At 39.8% G+C, this 18,665-nt stretch overlaps 1 pseudogene; it reads left to right on the plus strand.

The window, feature by feature from the left end:
• Positions 1-7,424: 7,424 nt before the first annotated feature.
• Positions 7,425-14,267, plus strand: LOC127529754 (GTPase IMAP family member 4-like; annotated as a pseudogene).
• The last annotated feature ends 4,398 nt before the right edge of the window (positions 14,268-18,665 follow it).

Raw genomic sequence — 18,665 nt, forward strand, 5'->3', positions numbered from 1 at the left:
CACACCGTCCATGACATTGCACTGGGGCATTGAGATCTACACACAGACCACAGGATAAGCACCCCCTGCTGGCCTCACAAACATCTCTTCCAGCAGCAACCCAAGCTTTCCTGGCTGGTCTTTCTTCCAAGTGCCCAAACATGCTTAGCGTCAGCAGGATTACCTGCTCTGAAGTGCATGCGGTACATATCACAGGTAAAATCTCATCTTCTGGAGTAATCACACACAAAGCATTCTCTAGTCACCCATAGGTGTTGGTTCTGTAAACCATGTTTTTTAAAATTAGGCCAAAATGTTGCAGGTAGCAGGTAAAGGAACAGCAACCCGTGAGCAAATCTAAAGTGGCCCACTCCCCATTGCCACATCCACCTCTGCAAGTGTCAATCCTGTAAATACAGTGCGTGTTTCACATCCATCCTTCATCCATCAATTGACCCCAATTCCTAAACTTCAATTTTAGCATATCTAATGGAATATTATGTTTATATTTCTACTTTGACAGTGTATTGTGTTGCACACATATGAAGTTTTGTATATACTGTAATGGATGACATGCATGGGCTGGTGTTCCACCCAGGATGGAACAGGGATCCAATACAGTGCAAGGACCAAGAGAGATAACAACATAAGAGTATCTTTTTCCCTGATGTGCTAGGTGGCAGTGTCTCTGAACTTTGGTACCCTGCAGGTTACCCACAGGGCATGCTGGACATTGGAGTCCTAGAGTGCAGTCCTGTTGGGTTCCATGGGTGCTGCCAGGGGGTGGTGCAGAGATTTATAATCCTTACTTTCGTAGACATCAGTCTGACCTGGAGGTGTGTCTTATGGACAATGCCCTGGCACTGAAAGGATTCAATAACAGGTTGTTTTGGAAGTGTGGAGGAAAAGAAGTGAAATAGAAGAAGATTTTATTATATTGTGTGTTTACCAAGAAGCCTGTATAGAAAGGTATTTGCATTAATAAACCTTTTATTTAAACTGGGATTTGTGTCTTTGAAGTTGTGTCTTGGGTTTGGGGTCCTGCAATGGCCCTTACAGATCACAATACATATTGTGGCACTTTTGTGGGAACACATATTGTAGATTTACTTTTTATTGTAATAGCCAAAGTACTCGGCATTGCCCAGGTATGTTTGTAGAAAGGGTTAAGGAAAGAAAGCTAAGGTTTATATGTTTTTAAATGCTGATCCTGTTTTTATTGTTGGCTTTTCCCTCCATTATCCACACTGGCTCTCTATCAACATCTGTGCTCTTGTGAGTCAAGAATTTGCTCTTTTTGGGTCTGATTGGATTCCAATATTGTGGTACTGCATTGATGGGATGTAACAATGAATGGTGTTCTGTCTGACTAGTCCTCTTAGTTCAAGGTGGACAGTTCATAGAGCTTAAATTATGATGAAAAACAGACGAAGCAGGAGATAAAAAACAACTCTTTGATTCTCCTTTGTGATGCATTGTGCTTCCACTTTCAATCAGGCCTCACCCAACATCCCCTTGCAAAAACACACCGTACTCCTGTTTATATGAAAGCAGGTAGGGGTAGCATATGATGTTGCCCAGGTAAGTAAACGAAAGATTGATAAATAGGGACAGATACCCCAAATAGTAACATGTTATTTGTGAATAAGATCGGTGTTTTCTCTTTAAGAGACAAATTCATCCACCTGTGTAAATCGGCCTAGAAAAGGTCTGAAGCCAGTTGTGTGAGAAGGGATCAACGGCTAACTGGGTGTTGTGGTGAGGAAGTAAAATCCAGGTGCCTCAAATGTTCACTTTTAAAGGGTAGATTAAATTTTTTATGGGGATTTTAAGTGTTTTTGTATACATGAATATATTTTAAGGGTCAAGGTATTTTAACTAATTGTAAGTTTTGTTTTGGAGAATCAGTGAGGCATTGTACCTTTTCTTTAATCTTTTCACGATATTGTTAGATTTATTTGAAATGCATTATTGTTGCACAGTTTGTTTTAAGATTTCGTTTGTCCTTGTTTTATTATCATTTCAATAGTTCTTGGGAGGTTTATGGGGTTTGGTATCCGTCAATAAGGGCGCGCACAAAAAGGCGACCTTCAAAAGGGCGACCTCAATTGGGCGCGGTGAATAAAAGCGCACATAAATAAAAGCGATCTTCAAAAGAATGACCTCAATTGAGCGCCAAATAAATGCACGCATAAATAAAGGAGTGCTTCAAAAGGGTGACGTCAATTGGGCGCAGCGAATAAAGGCAAACGCAACAAAATTATTGCAGAAAATTTATTAGATAAAGGCAATGATTGAACGTATAAAAAGGTGAAAGCAAGAATATTAAAACATCCAATTAATTAATGCATGAACTTCTAACGAACTACTTCTAACGAACTATTTCTAAAGCTCTCTATATTTCGTTGTTTTCAAAATTACAGAAAATTAGATTAAGGCAATGACAGTTTTGGTATGACAGCGAGACGAACATTTTCCAATCCTATATTCAGTGCATTTCCAGATGTGTTTCCCATTGATAGTTTTCTCCTTTCTGAATGTATAGCCTTCGACTACGAGTAGATCTGCACCTTTGTTGCTGTTCACATATTCCAGAGCCATTTCAACTAAATTATCTATGAACGCCTTTATTTGCCGTGCTCAATTGAGGTCACCTTTTTGAAGCGCTCCTTTATTTGCGCGCGCATTTATTCGGCGCTCAATTGAGGTCGCCCTTTTGAAGGTCGCCTTTTTGTGCGCGCCCTTATTGAATAGAACCAAAAATAAAATTGGTTACTTATCTTATATATATATATATATATAATATAATAGATAGCCTATTTTAATCAAAATATAATTGCAGAATATGTTCCAAGTGGTGTAAAAACGATAGGAAAAGCGAAGCTTTTTTAAGGTTTTTTGTCAGATTATTTTTTGTTTTGTGGTTTAGTAATACGTTTTTACATGCAGAATTTTTGACGACCTAAAAAAATCAAAGTAATATTATTAGGTTGATTTCATTCTATTAATACAAGCATTGTTACAATAAGAATAATGCAAGATGAAAATATAGTTAACAAAAACAAACATTAAACGACAAACAAATAATACAACGGACTTTTCATGCTAAAACTGTTGGTCGCTTTTATGACGCAAACCAGAAACGTTCCGAGCGTCAACTGGATGATAACATACTGTACATACATGACCGCAAGACAGTTACAGTCTGCTATATATATATATATATATATGATATATATATATATATATATATATATATATATATATATATATATATATATATATATATATATATATATATATATATATATATATATATATATGGGAGAGAAGGTCTGTGATACGGTTTGCATATTTGCAGTTGGAGATCCACAAAGGGAGAAAAAACGAATCACGTATCATAAAATAGTTTTATTCCTGAGCTTTCAACCCCTATCAGGGGTCTTCATCAGAGGATAATGCTTAGACTTACAAGAATCAAAGGCAATGTATAGCAACACATTCAGTGGGGGGTGGGCGCATTGGGGGGGTGGGTGGAGGTGACTAAGTCAGTATAATCAAGGGGGGGGGGGGGGGGTTGTATAGTTTAATTAATGTGTATATGTCCTTCTTAAGTTGGCACATGCTTCGTCTATTAAGAAAGAAATAGCTGAATGAGTTCTACAATCATATTAACACAATATTCCAAACAATCCAGTTCACAATGGAAAAAGAAAATAATCGACACATCAATTTCCTGGACATTTACATCAAAAGAAATAGTGACGCCACCCTGACCACAAGTGTTTACCGCAAACAATGCTACGCAGACAAGATATTACACTTCTCCAGCAATCACCCAGTATCTCATAAACGGAGCTGCGTGAAAACCCTATTTAAACGAGTCCACACGCATTGTAATACCAAGGAAACAGAAATTAATGAGAGACGCTATCTGTTTCAACTTTTCACCTCGAACGGATACTCAAAATCATTCATTAATCGGAGTCTACACAGCAGACGCCAAAGGAATCAGCATACAAGCGACGTAAATCAGAACCCCCACCCCACCTGGCATTCACTCCCGTACCACTATAATGTGTCAGAAGGCACGGCACGCACCCTGACCAAGTGGGGCATCAGAATAGCACATAAACCCACCAACAATCTGCGCACGGTCCTCTTTAATGCTAAAAGCAAGAAACCGACAGCCGAAACACGAAACGCAGTTTATAGTATTCCATGCAATTCTTGCTCAGCGGTATACATAGGACAAACGTCAAAAAGAATTTCAACACGTGTACAGGAACATCGCAACGCCGTCAGAAGAAAGGACGAACTATCTTTGATATATGCACATACTAAATCGACAGGACACACATTCAACTGGGACAACGTAAAAGTAAAATTTAAGGCCAGTACTAAAAGTGCCAGAGAGTTGGCCGAGTCTTGGCTATCAGATGAAAACGCCATCAACAGACACTTGGACATAAACCCAGCATATGCCAACTTAAGAAGGACATATACACATTAATTAAACTATACAACCCCCCCCCCCCCCCTTGATTATACTGACTTAGTCACCTCCACCCCCCCCCCCAATGCGCCCCCCCCCATACTGAATGTGTTGCTATATATTGCCTTTGATTCTTGTAAGTCTAAGCATTATCCTCTGATGAAGACCCCTGATAGGGGTTGAAAGCTCAGGAATAAAACTATTTTATGATACGTGATTCGTTTTTTCTCCCTTTGTGGATCTCCAACTGCAAAATATATATATATATATATATATATATATATATATATATATATATATATATATATATATATATATATATATATATATATGGCTGTTCGAGTCACAAAAACAGAATGAGTCCCAAAAATAGTTGGGATGCCAAACCGGCCAACTCTATTTAATTTCAAAAGCAACAGGTGGGCGCGGTGGTGGTGCTCAAACCTAAAGAATGCTGGCAGTCACCCCCATTTCTCCCTCTGGTGGTCGTTCCGAGTGTCAACTGGATGATAACACGCATACAAGATCTCAAGATCACCCCCCACCCTACGCAGAAGGTGGTGGGTTAGGGTTGATTTCACCCAACAGTTTTTTTAGTCGACCAATGAGAAACATATGTGCCAAGTTTCATGAAAATCGCTCCAGCCTTTCGGAAGTGATACTGGAACATAACATACATACATACATACTGTACACCCACATTGTCTTATATATAGAGAGAGAGATTCCGAAGTTCATTTGTATTTACCTTTTAATGGAAGCCTTGATGAGTTGTATTGTTTATCATAAATTTCATTTATTATATTAAATGCCGGACTTGTGCTACGTAATGTTTAAGCTTGTAGTCATTTTGTTTGTTAGTCCGGCTTTTGTCGGCTGGGATGTTTCACTTTCTCTGAGCCAGCAGGTGGCACTAGTGAGCAAACTGTAGCATTCAGAGAATAAAATAAAATAAAATAAAACAAAACACTGGGGTCCCCAGGATGAACATTTTGGTTTCCAGAGCAGACTATCTCGTCCATATGGTTCTAGAGAACAACTGTGCAAAATTTGGTTCAGATCAGTAACAAGCATATAGGATTGTACAGTGAACATTCACGTATTCTTACTGTATACACACTCATAAAATAAAGGTGCCAAAGCGATTGTTCAGAGTAATGCCACATGGGAGCCATTGTTTGATTCCTGAAAGACCAAAACACATGAAGGTTCGAGAAAGTGCCTTTATTTATTTAGATCTGTAACAGTAATTAACCATGAATAGATGGTATCAGATTTCTGAGATATCAATGGGTCATAATTTGAAAAGGATTCTCACTGCATACGTACAATTAAACAGACTAAGTTCAGGTTTTATTAATCTGTTACTGTCCTGCTAGATAGGCTACCATATATTAAAGATTTCCGTTTGTTTTTCAACATATTAGGACAATTTTCAAAGCACAAAGAACCAACTTCATATGCTAAGACCCCATCACAGAATGAAATGGTGCTTTGTCAAGAAATGGCCTTATGAGGAACCACATAACATAGTAAAGAACCATAAAGTGCCATTAACGAATCAGCATTTTTAGAAGTGTTGATGAGTAGATGTGTGTATTTTAATGATTTTATTATTATTTATTGTTTATTTTTATATAAATTTTACTATATATGATTTTATTTATTATTTTACTTAATGATTAAGCTTTTAACCCTGTAATGAAGTCTCTAATAGATAACCTGTCTATAACTGCTGGCAAGTAAAAAAGAATCAGCCACCCATCCATCCATTGCTCACACCTGCTCAGTCCTGTTTCAGGATCACAAGTAAACTGAGAAGAAAAATAAAAATGTTGGATCTGCTTTATAAAATTATGACACCTGTTCCCATTTACTTCAAGTAAGCATGGCTAATATATGCAAGTAATTGGAGTAAGTACTTGTGTACGAAAGTGTAGAAATCTAATGTTCTCATCTTTTTGAAAATAACGATTTCATGCCTATGAAATCCGTTTGCTTTGTTTGAATATAAATGAGTTACTATGACATTTGACAAAAGAATGTCAGTTGCATTAGAAACAGATTTTCATTTAAATCAATGAAGTGTAGCTGCGTAATGGCATTTCCTTTTCCAAAACTCATTCTTTAAAGTTAAAAACGTTCATTTTGATTAAAATTAAATAAGGCATTTGAGTAATGGCGATATACTCTAGAAATGATTTTTGTGTTTGGTGCTGGTGCTTACAGCAATGAAATCATTTAAAGCTGTTTACACATAAATTATACTTGTCAAGGTTACAGCCAATACTGGATACATAAAGCCTTAAAAAGGGCTAATTTTGAGTTGTCAGTTTAAATTAGCTGTGTAATATCCATCCATCCATTTTCCAACCCGCTGAATCCGAACACAGGGTCACGGGGGTCTGCTGGAGCCAATCCCAGCCAACACAGGGCACAAGGCAGGAACCAATCCCGGGCAGGGTGCCAACCCACCGCAGGACACACACAAACACATCCACACGCCAAGCACACACTAGGGCCAATGTAGAATCGCCAATCCACCTAACCATGCATGTCTTTGGACTGTGGGCGGAAACCGGAGCGCCCGGAGGAAACCCACGCAGACACGGGGAGAACATGCAAACTCCACGCAGGGAGGACCCGGGAAGCGAACCCAGGTCTCCTAACTGCGAGGCAGCAGCGCTACCCACTGCGCCACCGTGCCGCCCGCTGTGTAATATATTGAGTACAGTATACCAGACCTGGACAATGTACAAGAGAAGCACAGACCGGGTAAAATGAAAGGGTTAATTAATATTTAATAGAAAATCTGTTTTAAGAATGCACTACTTAGAATATGCCCCACACAACATAACAAGCAGCAGCCATCGGTCACTCGCTGTCGCAGAATAAACGGCCGCCTTTTAATTGGCTGGCTGGGCTGAATTCTCTGCTACGTGTCCTACTTCCTGCATCCAGCGGCACAGCGGCTCTCTCGCTCCATCGCGCAGCAGCCCTCTCGGCGCTCTCAGCCTGTGGTCCAGGAACAACCGAAACCTTGACTTCACAGTTAACGAGGTTTAAAGATAAAACACAAGGATTCATCTGACTGAAAAAGTTATGGCGGAGGAAAGAACAGGCAAGTAATTCCTATAAAATGTATTGACTTTTGGTATAAGTTTCACTTTCGATGAAACTCTGAAAACACCGGAATTACGGGGCGTCACAGTCTATTTTTTTTCTATACTAGAATATTATTTGTGTAAGTCGGGACGGGTAACGGAAAGACTATCGGAGCTCCATTGTTCTTTTCTTTTCTTTTTTATTGGCATCAGGAGGAGATCTAAACCTTTATACGTGTCATCATTTTATTAATTATTAATTAATTAATTAATTACAAATTACAAGATGACAAGGACAGAAAGATATGGAAGAAGATGATCCACTCTGGTAACCCCTAACAGGAGCAGCAGAAAGAAGAAGAAGAATGCTTCGATGACCTGTACGGCATCCCAGTCGGTGTCCACAGTGCGCGCCACTTCAGTAACACAAACTTTGTGTAAACACCGCTGACTGTAATGAGCGCACTCACTTTCACTTTCATAAACTGCGTCCAAGGTCGACCTTGTTCCCCTCGGTATCCATAATACTTTCATAAATGGCGTCCCTCATGCGCTTGTTCTTTAATGGCAATTTATGGTTCTTTACTGGACGTTGTGGTTCCTCATAGAAGCATTACTTGACAGAGCACCATTTCATTCTGGAACAGGTCTTTGCATATTAAGTTGTTTCTTTGTGCTTTGAAAAGCTCCCTAATATGTAGAAAATGCTGAAATCTTTTATGTTTGGTTGGCTTTCTGGCATAATACTAACAGATTAAGAAAACTGTAGACTTAACAGTGTTATTGTATGCAAAAGGTGTCCTTTTAAAATCAGGAACCCATTGGCATTTCACAAATCTGTTACCATCTATTCCTGTTATTTACTGTATGGGGCCAGTTACAGATCTAAATAAATAAAATGTTCTTCCTGGATCATCCATGTAAATGAATGGTTCCCCTAAGGCATCCCTGTGAAGAACCACATTGGCACCTTTATTTCTAAGAGTGATGTCTATGTCACCTTATGGATTGACCGGCTCTGCATACTGTAACATCGCAGGTAGGAGGTCCATTTGGCACCCATGTAATTGTGCATCCAAGGGTCATTTGGGGCCCATATGGATTTCAGCACAGTTACTGATTTAACTGAGCATACAGGATTGAATCTGCAGAATATGAAACTTTAACTTAAATTACTTTGTAGGTATACAGTTTGGTAAAATTTAAATGACATTTTGAGTCAAAAGTTAAATCAAATCCCACTACTGACACCATCTGACCATAACTATGTCACTTCACCAGCTTGTGCTTCAATTAGAAGAACAAAAGAAATGTATCCACCGTATCTCAAATGTCGTAAGTCACCTTGGATAAAACTTTCAGCAAAATTAATATAAGATAATAAATCTTGCATTATTTTTAATTATTTTTTCAAGCTTAAGTGCATGTTATCTACTCCAGGGGTTCCCTTGGGGACCACCAAACTGTCCAGGTTTTTGCTCACTCCCAGCACACCTGTACCAGGCAGGGGCAGATTTACTATGAAACTAACTTCAGGGCCCTCTAATCCTGGAGGGGCCTACCTAAGCAGCTTTAGTCCACATTGTTTCAAAATGTTGTAAGTCTACTGTATGAGAAGTGGTTTTAAAAAATATTAATATTATAGTGTAATTCAATACAAAATAATGGTTAAAATAAAAATTAACCTCATTGCTGATTGGGAAGGGGCAGTTGCAACAGTCCAAGCTTCATGGTCCCAGAAATGTACATTTTCCACTGCTATCTGGCAATCAGTAAAAATTTTGCAGCCCATATGGGTCACTCATATTTCGGCCCATTTGGGATACATTATCTGCGGTGGGCTGGCGCCCTGCCCAGGGATTTGTTCCTGCCTTGCGCCCTGTGTTGGCTGGGTTTGGCTCCAGCAGATCCCAGTGACCCTGTGTTCAGATATAGCGGGTTGGACAGTGACTGACTGACTGGGATACAGTACACTATTGCAAACACCATAACTGATTTCCGTGCTACAGGATGCTGGAGCTTATCCTGGAAACATTAGAAGCAATTTCTTTTGTGTCACCTAAGGCAATAAATTAAAAGAAGTTAGCATTGTTTCTCCAGATTTTCCTCACCCTCCAAAAATATTATTTAAATAATGTATGCAATAAGACTGTACAGGGTGACCTGCTGCCTCATGACTCAATGGGTTTACATTTTTTCTCTGCCATTGTCATTGAGGAGATTGCATTCTCCCCCTTTGACTGTGTATCCATTGTCTCAGGTACACTCTTATAAACAATAGTTCTTCAATGACACTTTATCTGGTTCCTTGTAGGACCATTGTTTCAGAAAGAAGCACCTAATTCTGAGGAGGTTTCATTACATATAGAATTGTTTTTTTTACCTTTGAAAATATTTGTGATACATGGGCTGAACAGAAATCTTCGAGTATGCAATAGGCTACCAAACAGGACAGTAACAGATCAAGAAAACCTGAAGTTAGCCATGTTAGTGTTTGCAGCCAGAGTCCTTTTAGAATCAGGAACCCAGTGGTGTTTTTCAAATCTGTTATCATCTAGCTAGGGTTGTTTTTGAAACCCTTCACATATCTAAATTAAGATTTTTCCTTGAACCTTCATGGTGATGGATCTTTTAGGAACCAAAAATGGTTCCCCTATAATGTAGCTCCGAATTAATTTTTAAGATTGTATCCTGCCTCAGGATGGGGTGCAAGTCAGCAGCCAACATGGGATGTTGTGCCAGTCTGTCACGAGCCACTTACTGGAGTAGATGGCCTGCTAGTAGTTTGGGACTGATGGAGTAATAAGAGAGGCAGATGCACAAAATAATTAAAAAGCTATATTATTTCATGAAAACTTGTTTAAAAAATTACTCAACAGTTCTCTGTGAAAATATTTACAGTGAAAAGTGTATGTTACTAAAAAAACGTCAGTGCGGAGTCAGAACAATTCTTGATGAGTGAATGGCAAAACAAAAAAATTAGAACATAGTGAGAAAAAGGCTCTTACCCTAGGGTAAAGGTGAGCAGCCTTAAATCAATAAAAAAAATAAAATAAAATAAACCTGAACTCTGCTTCAGAGGGGGAAAAAATCTCTGGAGTCTTTTTTGGTTCACCGGAGCCTTAAGCTGCTTCTTAACACCAACCAACTGCTCAGCCACCAGCTCCATCTAAGTCACACTAACTCCATCTCTTAAGCCTCCAGGATCGATCGAACTGACCCGCTGTTGTGGCCACGAATTGTCTTTATAAAGGCAATTCAATTGTCCCATACGGCATGCTCTGCTCTCACACAGGGAGACACCATTTCGGTCCTGCTGGAGGAATTGCACACCTCAAATAAAACCCAAAGCGTCAACAAACATAACATCAAACACAAATCACCTGATCACCATTGAACATAATCAGACATAATTCCATCTAACCTCAAGGTTATTAATAAAAAGAAAAAAAGAAAAACACAACCTTATAAATTCACTAATCAATAAACTGGACTCCCCTGTGGCTCTCTTTCTGGATTCCCAGCCGTCAGCGACTGCACTCAAACTAACGGTGGAAAATCTAAAACCTTGTTAACTATCTTCTTTTTCCCAGTAAATTACCTAACAGTTATTTGTCGCCACTCGTGCTAACGCTTATGGAGCGTCTTGCTTGTCTCTTGTCAGGTTGTACTGTGCTGCGATGGCGTCTTGCTGAGTCTATAGCAAAGGGGTCTCCAACTCGAGTTCTGGAGAGCTACTGTGGCTACAGGTTTTCTTTCTAATCCTTTTCTTAATTAGTGACCAGATTTTGCGGCTAATTAACTGTTTGCCTTAATTTTAATTGATGCACAACTTAAGACTGAGGCCCCTTAATCATCTCCATTTTTCCCTAATTAGCAACCAAACAATATTAAGACACAAAATGTACCAACACATAAACAACAACCTGCGTCCATCACACAATAAACTGAAAATAAAGAAAGGTGAAGGCCTCAGTAATGGTGATCTGCTCAGGTCCACAAAACATTTTGACAGCGTGCTTAAAGAAAATCAACAGTTTTGGAAATGTCTGCCATGGCAGAATGAGCGCCATGGAATTAAATAACGGGTTTAATTAGCAATGAGAATTGGTTTTAAATTGAGAAACTGAATGAAGTGAAGTTTGGTTGGAGTTTGAGGCCCCAATTTAGTTGGTCATCTGTTGGCTCACTTCACATCAAATTTATGTTTAGGTGCCATTTAAGGATAAAAGAATCAGGTCTTGTTTAGAAAGCAGATGCCATCTCCTTCTTGTTGTTTGTTTTAGATTGACCTACCCCTACTACAAACCCTGAACTTAAGGTTCATGGGGGTAAGGCCAGGTACACCAGGGTCCCTAATCTTAAACATTCAGAGTAGGTGCCTAATCTTAAAACAGTGTAAGAGTGCCTAATCTTAAAAACAAGCGCCGTCCACTTTCTGAACAAGAGCCAAAGAATCAATTCAGCAGTCAGAGTCTCAAGAAAAGGTCAATTAAAATAAAGGGGAAACAGTTAATTAGCAGAAAAAACTGGGTCACTAAATTAAGGAAAAGAGTTGGAAATGAAAAACTTACAGCCACAGTAGCTCTCCGGGACTGGAGTTGGAGACCCCTGCTATAGCATCACACAGTCCATTGCAGAGCACATTCATACTTGTCAATTTAGAGCTAACTTACATGCAGAGGACATGCAGACTTCACAACACTGAACTGGCGTAGTATGTTTAAAAATGGATGAATTTCATGGGCGTGTATATTGCATTAAACTGGCAAGCTCCTTCCTATCGCTGTATCTGGATGGGTCTTCTTTCTGTTCATTCTTCCACATTCCTGGTGGACTGATGACTCCCAAATTGCTTGTGTGTCTACAGTGAATTGGTTCCTGCCTTGATAGGATACTTGCACAGTCCACAACCTTTAATTGGAATATACAGATTCAGAAAAAAGTATTGATGGCTCAGTGACATGCTTTGTATTTTATTAGTGTCTTATTCTTGTTTCCATTGATAGGAGATGCAGAAGTCCCATCTATGGTGCAGCCCTCTGAGTTAAGACTGGTGCTTCTTGGGAAGACAGGAGCTGGCAAAAGTGCCTCAGGAAACACCATCCTGGGAAGAAAAGAATTTCATTCGACTCTCAGCTCCCGCTCCATCACAAAAGAGTGCATAAAAGGGAACGGCCACTGTGGATGGCAGAAATGTCACTGTGGTTGACACCCCAGGCTTCTTTGACACTGAACTTACAGAAGAGGAAATGAGAAGAGAGACTGGTGAGGTTGCATGACTCTCTGCTCTCCCGGGGCCACATGTCTTCTTGGTGGTGATTCCTGTTCGCAGATTTCACTCAGGAAGAGAAGGCCGCTGTGCAGATGGTCCAAGAGCTGCTGCCAGAGAGCTTTCGTCATTATTCACTGGTTCTCTTCACCCGCCAGGATCATCTGGAAAAAAAACAAAAGTATTGAGCAGTTCATTACAGAGAATGAACATCTGAAGGAGGCTGGTGCAAAAATGTGGGAACAGGACCCATAGCTTCAACAACAAGAAACACAGCAGACAGCACTCAAGTGACTGAGCTTCTCAAAAAGATTGACAAGATGGTGACAGCCAACGGAGGACAGTGCTACACAAATGATTTGTATCGGAAAGTTGAAAGGAGGAAATTCAGAGGGACCCAGGAGGAGCTTCTCGTGAAGGGAAATGAGCAGCTACACAAAGATCAGGAGGACATAAAGAGGGAAGAAGAAAATCTTCGGCAGAGGAAAAGAGCTTCTTAAAGAAGAAAAGGAGAAGTACACTTCCAAAAGTGGAAAAAGCTTGGGAGATGAATGGCAAAAGCTACAGTTATGTACATCGGCCCTGGACCAAGAAACAAAGGCACTGCTGGGGAAAACAGATTGTCTAAATAAAAAAACAGATGATTGGAAAAAAACTGACGAGGGCTGAGGCAGAGAAGGTCCACCAGCTGTTTAACGAAGATTCTGAACCTGGTGGCTGCGCCGTACCAGCTGGACTCTTACTAGGGGGCAATGATGGGTGCAGCAGCAGCAGCCCTGCTAGTCCTTCTTGGTTTAGTAAAAATACCTGGTTCGACTATAATAATGAAAGAAATGTCTAATAAGGGAGTGGTAGTGTTAGGAGGTGTCATCGGCACTGGTGCGGCTTTGGGAGGGAGTGACTGGGGCAGTTTGTTGGTGTAAAAGCTGCTCTGGATGCAGAAGGTCCAGGGGAAGCAGTAAAAGCCACCTGTGCCAAACTAAGTAATATTGCAATTGAAGGAAGAGAGAAACTGGGTGGAAGGAGCAAACAGGATAATGGGGCAAAAAGGGTTTCAAAAATGGCAATAGATAAATGGTAACAAGTTCAGTAGTTTTTGTGCTTAATTGTATTCAGAAGTGAAAAAGAAATAAAATAGGAAACATTACGATATATTGTCATTTGTAATAAAAAAAAAAAAACATACTGAGTATTGTAGGAAAAATCTGTAAGTGCCAAACTTATGAGGCACAGGAGCAGTTATTTTCATTTCCTCTTACTTAAAATCAATTCAATGATAAATGTATACAGTTTTGGTCCAATATCCAAGCAAGAATGTCACTGTACTCTGTACACAGAATAACAATACTAATACTACTGCATTTTGTTCTTTTTTAAATGTCAAAATATTGAATAAAAAATCATTTTGATCAGCAAAGGTCCATTGAGTGTTTCTTCATCTTTATTTTGTTTCCATCATCACCAACATCATGTTAACAGGTCGATGGCACAGTCCCTTCACTAACTTTTTGCCTTTGCCTTCATCTGACTATACAGCATGTCCCTCCTGAGATGTTATAATATCTTTTTCTTTCTAATTTTAAAAGCATTGCTTTAACTTTACACCCTGGCTTATGCAGTCTGGCTGCTGATCCTCTATGATGCATAATTGGCTGGAGTTGAGGTAGAAATTCTATTAGGTGTCATTGTTTTTATTCATTAGTTTTGTAATCCAGTTTAGGATTTCCAGACCTTGAGAGGCTCAAATACCATTAAACTATAAAACCAACACAAAATGCATACAAATAGCAAAATAATGAGCTACTTGGTCTTGAAAAGATCTGAAGAAAAATGTTTAGATTCAGACCCCATTAATTTAATAGTATGTAGATTTTTAAATGGATAACTTTGGCATTTTTGCGTATGAATCTACACTGATGGTCCTGGAGGGCCGCAGTGGCTGCAGGGTTTTTGCTCCAACCCAATTGCATAATAAGAAGCACTTACTGCTCAAGTAACACATCTGCTTTCACTTTATTTGTCCTCACTCATTAAGATTTTGAACCCTTATTGCTTATTATAGTCTTAAATACCTGTATTCTTGGTTTTTAATTGCTCCTAATTAGCAATAACATGCAAATGACAAAAGAGACCAGCATTTCTCCATTTTAGCTTGTTACCATTTACACCCATTATGTATTTATCATGCACGATTGGGTTTAATTAAATACTTAGAAGGAAAGTGAAGGACTGAGAATTACTCATCCATTTTAGCCATCAAATCATTTGGATGATATCCTTAGAAAGGGGGAGGAAATCTAGGATATGAGAATGGCCTGACATAGCAGAGTTAAAGCACTAGCAAGCCATGAAATTAAATTATTGGCAAGAATTCCTTTCTAATTAAGCAACCGGGTTAGAAGAAAACCCTGCAGCCACTGAGGCCCTTCAGGACTGGGATTGAGGACCCCTGCTCTAACCCATAATAACAGACTTAAAACATCATTTCAGAATGGTTTGAAGATTTATTTAAAATCAAAAGGAGAAATTTCTCCTGCATATAAGTATTCAGACCTTTAATTCAATACTTTGTAGAAGCCCCTTTGGTAGCAATTTCCAGCTTTTTAGTAAGTAGTGACAAGCTTTGCACACCTGGATTTGGAAAGTTTTATCCATTCTTCCGTGCAGATCCTCTGTTAGATTAAATAGGAAGTTTCATAAACTGCTATCATCAGTCTCTCCAAAGATGTTCTATATTGCATTTAAGTCTGGGCTTTGGCTGTGTCACTCAATGACAATCAGACTTGTCCCGATGCCACTTCAACGTTGTCTTGACTGAATGCTTCAGGGTCATTGTCCTGCTGCAAGTTGAACTGCCCTCCCCAATCTGGAGCAGGTATTCTTCAAAAGGACCTCTCTCTGCTTGGCTGCATTCATCCTTTCCTCAATTCTGAGTTCCTCACCACTGAGAAGGACCCCCATAGCATGATGAAGCCACCATCCTGCTTTATCATATGAATGGTATTTTGTCAGGTGAGGCAGTGCTGCATCTTCTCCAGACATTGTGGCTGGAGTTCTGCTTAAGGAGTTCAATTTTTGTCTCATCAGACCAGGGAAATTGCTTTACTAATATTTTTCAGAGTATTTTAAATGCAATTTGGTAAACTCCAAGTGGGCTATTATAAGCCTGTTACTCAAGAGCAGCTTCTGTCTAAAGTCGGTAGTTAGATCAGAGACATGCCAGCTGTGGGGGGTGGCATTTATTTTACAGCTTGCTGTCTATGAGCCGTTTTTATTTGTGGGCTGAATACTCACGTGTTGCCTAGTGTAAAATAAAAATGGCAGTAAGTCCACAGTCTAACCAGAGATTATTTTGTAATTTCTAGCAGCATTGACGCAGTAAACTTATATGTTTCTAGCAGCTTGAAATGAAAGGCAGGAGGCAGCTCTGGATGTGATGCCAGGCCTTTGGAGAAAATTTAATAATTGTGTTTAATCACATTCTTGAGCTGGAATCAGAGTAAGTTACGTATCAATGATGCAGCCTTAAAATCTGAAAATCTTCAAGTGAAATTAGGTGGCACTATACAGTGTATGGAATTTTTATAATTTCTGAGTGATCTTTTTGGTGTAGCATAATGCTTTGAATTTAATTAGCCTGCAGTGCCAGACCCCACCCTCTGTTAGGACTCAAACTCGTGGGACCACCCTAGCTAACAAACTTTTTTATTTAGAAAATGTACAGCAGCATCAACAAGGGATGGCGATTCTCTCATAGAAAAGAAGACCTTTACATCCATCCATTATCCAACCCACTAAATCTGAATAACACAGACTTAAAGTTTGCTTTCCTTGTTAATTTCTTACCACATCATTAATAAAAATGCCTCAATAGTCTTTCAGAATGCTCTTTTTCCACTGCTGGTGGTTTTATTTCTGACACTGTTGGGTGTAGTTCATAAGCCAGGCAGTGGCAGACACCATGTGATTTATGGTTTCTGATCATTGTTAGTTTAAAAGGAAGTGCAAAGACTGGAGTCAGTGCTTAGATTTTAATCTCTGTTGCAGTGTGGTAATCCTGGGGATTATCTTTGTTAAAACCACCATGTTGTTTATCTTAGTTTTGCTTGCTCCATAAAAATCTTTGCTATAATAAAAATACTGTCCTTTCCTTGTGTGACGGTGCGGTTCCTGCTCCATGTTCCCTCTTCTTGTTTTCAGAGCCTCTTGAACCCAACACTGTCAGTAATGTAACCGGATGAGTTGGCAGATGAGGACAAAACACACTTGGAGCAAGGAGAAGGTGTAAAGCGTGCAAGTGCTTTTATTAAAACAAACCAAAACTAAACCCCAAAGGTTGCCGGTTCGAATCCCCGTCACTGCCAAAAAAGATGCTACTCTGCTGGGCCCTTGAGCAAGGCCCTTAACCTTCAATTGCTCTAGGGGCGCTGTACAATGGCTGGCCCTGCGCTCTGACCCCAAGGGGTATGCAAAAAGATGCATTTCACTACGTGTTGTCCTGTATAACTATGTATGTGACAAATAAATAAAGAATTAAAGAATTAAATATGAATTAAACAGTGTCCAAATAAAAAGTGCAGTGCTCAAAGTTAAATAAATAAACAATCCATAAAAACGAGGTAATTGGGGGATAAAAACACAATCAATAAGTCTATTAAAAGCAGAGGTTAAAAACGCAGATCCTTCCGATCCCAGCCCACCTCCTTCTTCATCTCCCCGACTCTCCCATAACTCACGCAGCCGCCGGAAACTCAGCAGCCACGAATTTCATCTCCCGACCTCCATCTTGGCTGCCTCTACACAGCCCAGCCAGATGGCACTCCCCACTTCATCCTTCACGCACCCGCAGTTGTACCTCGGGAGGTCATCAGCCATGCTTGTCACACTCCACGCCGTAATTCAGTGGGGCGAACCAGCCCTTAGAGTACCACAACCTATGTTCTTTCACGGGGTTCCTGTTTGTGCTGCCTTTACCCTCTAGGTGGTTGGATCGTCCTCACCGAGACTGCTCTTCAGCCTCCTTGTAACCTCTCTCCCTTTTTGTTCCCTTTGCACCTGTGCTTCTCATTTTATATGTGGGGATGTGGCACAGGTGTGGCCATTAGAAGCTCCTGGTATCAGTTATGGACATGGACAATTCCTCATCTGAGCACTTAAGTGAGGAAACGCCCGCGCCACATCGTGCCCGGGAATCATTCCAGCCACACTACCATGCTCCCTCCTTAAGCCACAAGTGTGCCAATTGTTTATTTTAAAAGGCAATGAGCCGTGGATATCACCTTACCACACCTTTATATCAGTTTTTCTAATTTTGATCCCACAACAGCTCAGGCTTTCATAAATAAACAACCTGAGGGGCTGTTTTAGCAATGAGAACTTGCATGGATTGCAGAAAATCTGTGCAATTAGAAGGTTTTTGCAGTGACGTAGCTAGGGGCAGGCGGAGGGGGTGGTCCGCCCCGGGCAGCACATTGTTGGGGGTGGCATTATCAGCCAAAAGGCTCAGTACAATTCATGTGTAAGCAGCAGGGTTTGGAAAAATATCACTCATGAATGAAAAAAGTAATATTCTCTGATTTTTATCCACAAATGCTTCAAAAATAATTTTCTGACTGTCCTTCTGTGACGGCATCAGACACGGCAGTTGAAATTTATGAGGCAATAACAAAAATAAACATAAACATTAAACCGATAATAATTTCTAGGAAGATAAACAGCTAATTTACAATTTATAATTTTGTTTCGTTATCAATCCGAATGCGTTCTTGAACTGCGCAGAAAACATTGACACCGATCACTTGTACACTACACTGGT

The sequence above is a fragment of the Erpetoichthys calabaricus genome, chromosome 12 (assembly GCF_900747795.2).
Source record: "Erpetoichthys calabaricus chromosome 12, fErpCal1.3, whole genome shotgun sequence".
Classification (NCBI taxonomy): domain Eukaryota; kingdom Metazoa; phylum Chordata; class Cladistia; order Polypteriformes; family Polypteridae; genus Erpetoichthys; species Erpetoichthys calabaricus.